This window comes from Rutidosis leptorrhynchoides, chromosome 1, assembly GCF_046630445.1.
Source record: "Rutidosis leptorrhynchoides isolate AG116_Rl617_1_P2 chromosome 1, CSIRO_AGI_Rlap_v1, whole genome shotgun sequence".
In the NCBI taxonomy this organism is placed as follows: domain Eukaryota; kingdom Viridiplantae; phylum Streptophyta; class Magnoliopsida; order Asterales; family Asteraceae; genus Rutidosis; species Rutidosis leptorrhynchoides.
This window is the reverse complement of record NC_092333.1, coordinates 528,187,940-528,196,299: the sequence shown is the minus strand read 5'-3', so window position 1 is coordinate 528,196,299 and position 8,360 is coordinate 528,187,940.

Here is an 8,360-nt window from a genome sequence, read left to right as displayed (position 1 = left end):
TGTATATTATTAGTAATATAATTTTTATGTTAATACCTATATATGTCATTTCATTTATATATATATATATATATATATATATATATATATATATATATATATATATATATATATATATATATATATATATATATATATATATATATAGTAAATAACCATATTTATATAGTTAAGTTTGGTATTAAATATATATGTATATATATATATTTGTATATCTATATTTATTTTATAAATATCTTTTGTTGGTTAACTTAATGATAATACTAATAACAATAACACTAATAATAATAATGATATTATTGATAATAATTATAATAATAATACTGATAGTTTTATTGATAGCTTTAGTAAAATTGATAGTAATGATAGTAAATTTTAATAATAACAGTACAGATAATGATAATCATAATAATAATAAATATTAATGATGATACTTATAACAATAATAATGATAAATATGATATTAATAATTATAAGTATATTGATAAAACTAATATTTATAAAATGATAACAATCCTAATATTAATGATAATAATAATATATTTTTATTACTTTCGTGCTAATAATAATAGTGATAATCTTAATCATAATCATAATGATACTAATAATACTAAAATGGTAAGTTTACTACTAATAACAATATTACTAATACTTATAATAATAATAATAATAATAATAATAATAATAATGATAATAATAATAATAATAATAATAATAATAATGATAATAATAATGATAATAATAATAATAATAATAATTATAATACTTTTACATATGATAATAATATTAATAATTTTAACACTAATAGTAATAATAATAGCAATAACACTAATAACAATAACAATCATATTAATAATAATAATAATAATAATAATAATAATAATAATAATAATAATAATAATAATAATAATAATAATAATCATAATCATAATAATAATAATAATCATAATAATAATAATAATAATAATAATAATAATAATAATAATAATAATAATAATAATAATAATAATAATCATAATAATAATAATCATAATAATAATAAAAATAATAATAATAATAATAATAATAATAATAATAATAATAATAATAATAATAATAATAATAATAATCATAATAATCATAATAATAATAATAATAATAATAATAATAATATAATAATAATAATAATAATAATAATAATAATAATAATAATAATAATAATAATAATAATAATAATAATAATAATAATAATAATAATAATAATAATAATAATAATAATAATAATCATAAGAATAATCATATTAATAATACTAATAATAACAATAATATTAAAAATAAAGATTTTTAAAGAAAAAGACAACTACCTTAAAATAATCGATTTAAAAAAAAAACCATCCACCGGGCTCGAACCCGGGACCTCACACTAAACAACATACCACTCAACCATCTGATCCGTTCTTCTTTTCTGAATATTATGCCACAGCAATATTTATAATTCGTTTTTCCAAGTTTCTATTTTCCTTCTTCATCTTCTCAAAAGTAATCAACCAGGAAACCAACCAAAATCCAAATATTGATAATAATTCTTGATTTAAGACCCATTAGCGAATTTAAACATCCTATAATCATTACAGTTGCTTTAAAAAAAATTAAAAACAACCTGCTGTAGCAGTTTCACGATGAAGACCCAAGTTCAAATTCAAATTTTTATTTCTAAATCATTTTAGACTATACTTTCAAATTGAAATAGGTTATGAATCACTCATTGAAACTTCTGAGATTATTAATTGAACTTAAATCTTAACGGATATCTCTAATTTAATCAAAGAACAATGTTTGACTTTTTTTATCAAAAACTTTGACCTCAAAATTAGAATTCGTTAAAAGGAATTGGAAGCTATAATTTTCCAGAAAGATTAAGTAATATGTTCCTAACAATACCTCATTAATAGATTTTGAAATTGATTTCGCAATCGTTCAACTTGAAAATGGAAACAAGAACAGGGCCCGTCGATGGTTTCAGTTTATGTTTTTGGTTTAAATTCAAAAATATGAATTAATTGTAGTTAGTAATAGATAATGATAGTGAAAAGGAAGTGGAATGATTCAATTCTAACTGAATTGAGCGATTGTATATATAAAATTGTGAGTGTTAAAGTTTTCTTAATCAGAAAAATAATAAAAATAATAAAACTATAAAGTTTGATTCAGATTGTTAACAACTTTGTTTTGTAACTGTAATAGAATTCGATATGTATCAAGATTGGAGACAGAAGTACTAATTTAACACAGTAGGATAGCTGCTGGTAACCAAATTCGCACGATTCCTCACCTTTATGCTTTATTTAATTAATATCAATAATCATATAAATAATAAAAATAATTATATTAATAATAAAAATATTGTATAATGTTAAAGAAAATGATAATAATTACTGATAATAGTTATAATACTATACTAATTATAATAATATTTATATGTTTTATTGATAATAATATTGTTAATAATAATAATAATATAACCATTTATATATAGCAAGTTTCATATTTATGTGTTACCTTAATAATACTAATTTTGTTATTAATATTGAAAATAATAATAATATTACTATAACAATTATTTTAACTTGTAACTTTCTTTAAAATCATGTAGCATTTAATAATTATATATATAATAGCATATATTGAACATTTAATTTTTATACATTACACTATATATATATATATATATATATATATATATATATATATATATATATATATATATATATATATATATATATATATATATATATATATATATACTAATAACAATAATAACAATCTATTAATAATATTACTAATAATATTACTTAATAATTATATTAATAATAATAATAATATTAATATGACAATTAAATTTAAATTTGTAATTAAGTTTAATGTATTACCATTTATAATATCTACCAGTTATATAATTTTCTGAATTTTTAATATTTATTAATTATATATATATATATATATATATATATATATATATATATATATATATATATATATATATATATATTACAATATTATTTTTGTATAGAATTCATATATACATACATATTTATTTACACACCGATGTTCGTGAATCGTCGGGAATAGTTAAAGGTCAAATGATTTCATGTAAATAGTTCAAACTTTTTAAGACTCGTCATTACAGACTTTGCTTATCGTGTCGAAATCAAATACGAATTAAGTTTAAATTTGGTCAGAAATTTTCGGGTCGTCACAATTTGGACCTTGTTTGGGTTACCTAATATTGTGCGAAAGATATCAGATAACTGGTAAATACCCGTGTGTGATGGGGTATTATGTTTTAACACAAATATAAGCTGGTGACCAGCTCCTTTCTTGAAGTTTCCTGAATTTCCTTTCACTCTTTCTCACTATACCTAACTTCACCATCTTCATCTCAACCCTAAAATCATTGATCTCAAATTGACGCATAATTTATGTGTCAAAACGTTCCTTGTATCATTGTGATTCTAACAAGGTAAGGTTTGTAAGATTTCATGATCAAATCTGTGATTAAATGGGTTTTAACGTTAGTTTTTGTTAAAATGGGTTTTTGTGTCAAATTGGTATAAATTGATGTTTTTTGGACTTAAATTTTGTGGGTTTATGTCTCAAAACGTTTGTTATAAAAGATGTGTTCGGTTTTGGGGTCTTAAACGAGTCCTAGGTCGAGATTTGGTGATTTTGGGTTGAAACTCATCACTTTGCTGCTACTGCAGCTGATGAACTACCTACGGCCGATGGTCTTTGACCATCGACCGATGGTGACTGACAACCGGCCGATGGTCGGTGACCATTGACCGATGGTGGGAGTCCTTCAGTTAGTGAAATTTTTTAGTCGTTCGGTCGATAGAAGAGACCCTCGGCCGATGGTGTAAAGACAGTCGGTCGATTCTCTTAGTCGGTCAGCCGATGGTCTTACGCAGTGAAAATTTTACTAAGTGTTGATTTATAGCCGTTATGCTGCCCGTATGTTTTTATGATTTTCAGGATGTAAATTTTGAAAATGCATATGAATTTTTTAGCGAATGCTTTTTTTACTAATTTGCTGAAATGTGCTGTCAGTGTGTCTAATTTTGATTGGAACACTATTCTAACTTGGTTTTTGTTGTTCTGAGGAGATAAGAACAAGGAAGAAGCTCAGAATTAATAACTGAGCAGTTGCTGGTAATTGGTGAGTGGGTCAATCTCCGGATAGAGTTTAAGTAGCATAACTTGCTACTGTGGTTGACTCTTTTACCATGCATAGTGTAGGGATTACTGTAGTGACCCGAACTTTTCCATGTTTATATATATATTAATTGAGATTGATATTTACATGATTAAATGTTTCCAACATGTTAAGCAATCAAACTTGTTAAGACTTGATTAATTGAAATATGTTTCATATAGACAATTGACCACCCAAGTTGACCGGCGATTCACGAACGTTAAAACTTGTAAAAACGACATGACGATATATATATATGGATATACATATGGTTAACATGAGATTATGATAAGTAAGTATCTCCATAAGTATATTAACAATGAGTTATATACATATAAACAAGACTACTAACTTAAGGATTTCGAAACGAGACATAAATGTAACGATTATCGTTGTAACGACATTTAAATGTATATATATCATATTAAGATATATTAATATATCATAATATCATGAAATATAATAATTTAACATCTCATTAGATATAATAAACAATGGGTTAACAACATTAATTGAGATCGTTAACTTAAAGGTTTCAAAACAACACTTACATGTAACGACTAACGATGACTTAACGACTCAGTTAAAATGTATATACATGTAGTGTATTTAGATGTATTAAAATACTTTTGGAAGACTTCAAGACATATATCAAAACACTCATCCTTAATGAAAATGGTTACAGTTACTTTCCCATTCTTTTCTTTCATCAAGAATTCTAGTCGTATTCTTACCCGTATTATACACAGCTTCAAAACGTACTTACTATGGGTATATACCAATAGGAACTAGCATGGGATTCCACTCTTGATTATGTCATGTATGAATAATCAATTTTAACTTCTACCATGAGCTAGTCAACTAACTAGAACTCCTTTTAACCCCACTCACCACTCACCAATTACCACTCATCATTCACTCCATTTCACTTCCAATTCTCTTTCTAATTCTCTCTCAACACACACACACTATTATGAACGTATTTTTTCAGTAGTTAATCATCATCTTCATCAAAAATCACTTCAAGAATCAAGCTATAATCATCATAGGAAGAACACTTCAAGAACACTTCAAAAATCCCTTCAAGTTTACTAATTTACTTCCAAGCTTTCTAATCCATTCCAAGTAATCATCTAAGATCAAGAAACCTTTGTTATATATAGTAGGTTATCTTTCTTATTCAAGGTAATATTCATATTCAAACTTTGATTCAATTTCTATAACTATAAACTATCTTAATTCGAGTAAAAATCTTACTTGAACTTGTTTTTGTGTCATGATCCTACTTCAAGAACTTTCAAGCCATCCAAGATCCTTTGAAGCTAGATCATTTCTTGTCACTTCCAGTAGGTTTACCTACTAAACTTGAGGTAGTAATGATGTTCATAACATCATTCGATTCATATATATAAAACTATCTTATTCGAAGGTTTAAACTCGTAATCACTAGAACATAGTTTAGTTAATTCTAAACTTGTTCGCAAACAAAAGTTAATCCTTCTAACTTGACTTTTAAAATTAACTAAACACATGTTCTATATCTATATGATATGCTAACTTAATGATTTAAAACCTGGAAACACGAAAAACACCGTAAAACCGGATTTACGCAGTCGTAGTAACACCGCGGGCTGTTTTGGGTTAGTTAATTAAAAACTATGATAAACCTTGATTTAAAAGTTGTTATTCTGTGAAAATGATTTTTATTATGAATATGAAACTATATCCAAAAATTATGGTTAAACTCAAAGTGGAAGTATGTTTTCTAAAATGGTCATCTAGACGTCGTTCTTTCGACTGAAATGACTACCTTTACAAAAACGACTTGTAACTTATTTTTCTGACTATAAACCTATACTTTTTCTGTTTAGATTCATAAAATATAGTTCAATATGAAACCATAGCAATTTGATTCACTCAAAACGGATTTAAAATGAAGAAGTTATGGGTAAAACAAGATTGGATAATTTTTCTCATTTTAGCTACGTGAAAATTGGTAACAAATCTATTCCAACCATAACTTAATCAACTTGTATTGTATATTATGTAATCTTGAGATACCATAGACACGTATACAATGTTTCAACCTATCATGTCGACACATCTATATATATTTCGGAACAACCATAGACACTCTATATGTGAATGTTGGAGTTAGCTATACAGGGTTAAGGTTGATTCCAAAATATATATAGTTTGAGTTGTGATCAATACTGAGATACGTATACACTGGGTCGTGGATTGATTCAAGATAATATTTATTGATTTATTTCTTTACATCTAACTGTGGACAAGTAGTTGTAGGTTACTAACGAGGACAGCTGACTTAATAAACTTAAAACATCAAAATATATTAAAAGTGTTGTAAATATATTTTGAACATACTTTAATATATATGTATATATTGTTATAGGTTCGTGAATCAACCAGTGGCCAAGTCTTACTTCCCGACGAAGTAAAAAATCTGTGAAAGTGAGTTATAGTCCCACTTTTAAAATCTAATATTTTTGGGATGAGAATACATGCAGGTTTTATAAATGATTTACAAAATAGACACAAGTACGTGAAACTACATTCTATGGTTGAATTATCGAAATCGAATATGCCCCTTTTTATTAAGTCTGGTAATCTAAGAATTAGGGAACAGACACCCTAATTGACGCGAATCCTAAAGATAGATCTATTGGGCCTAACAAACCCCATCCAAAGTACCGGATGCTTTAGTACTTCGAAATTTATATCATATCCGAAGGGTGTCCCGGAATGATGGGGATATTCTTATATATGCATCTTGTTAATGTCGGTTAACAGGTGTTCACCATATGAATGATTTTTATCTCTATGTATGGGATGTGTATTGAAATATGAAATCTTGTGGTCTATTGTTACGATTTGATATATATAGGTTAAACCTATAACTCACCAACATTTTTGTTGACGTTTAATGCATGTTTATTCTCAGGTGAATATTAAGAGCTTCCGCTGTTGCATACTAAAATAAGGACAAGATTTGGAGTCCATGTTTGTATGATATTGTGTAAAAACTGCATTTAAGAAACTGATTTCGATGTAACATATTTGTATTGTAAACCATTATGTAATGGTCGTGTGTAAACAGGATATTTTAGATTATCATTATTTGATAATCTACGTAAAGCTTTTTAAACCTTTATTTATGAAATAAAGGTTATGGTTTATTTTAAAAATGAATGCAGTCTTTGAAAAACGTCTCATATAGAGGTCAAAATCTCGCAACGAAATCAATTAATATGGAACGTTTTTAATCAATAAGAACGGGACATTTCAGTTGGTATCCGAGCGTTGGTCTTAGAGAACCAAAATTTTACATTAGTGTGTCTTATCGAGTTTGTTAGGATGCATTAGTGAGTCTGGACTTCGACCGTGTTTACTTGAAAAATGATTGCTTAACAAATTTTGTTGGAAACTATATATTTTTAACATGTGAATATTATGTGATATATTAATCTCTTAACGCGTTTGATATTATGTGATAGATGTCTACCTCTAGAACAAGTCCCATTGACTCACCTAATAATAATGAAGAGTCAAATGTAAATTGGAATGATTCGTGGACTGATTCACAAGTTCCCGAAGAGGAACCGGAAGAAGAGTCGGAACCAGAAGAAGAATCGGAACCGGAAGAAGAATCGGAACCGGATGAAGAAATAGAACCGGTGGGGGAAATAATAAAACGGTTAAGTAAAAGAAAATCCTCAACCAACCGACCAAGGTTAATTATGGTCAATGGTGTTTCCGCTAAGGAAGCAAAATATTGGGAGGATTACCAATTCTTCGATGAATCGGATTCTGACGAGAATTCCGATGATGTTATAGAAATTACCCCAACTGAATTTAAAAAGGCAAAAGAAAATAATAAGGGAAAGGGCATAAAAATAGAGAAATCTAATTCCAACCACGATGAACTTTATATGTATCGTCAACCCCCGAAGTCCTTAAGTTGTAACAATGACCCGGGAACTTCTAAACCACCAGGTTTTTCTAAACCAATGTGGAAAACGATGGCTCGTATTAGGGGAACATCATATATCCCTAGAAACTTGGCAAAACGAACCAAAACCGAAAAAGAAGAAACAAGCGAGTCAGAATA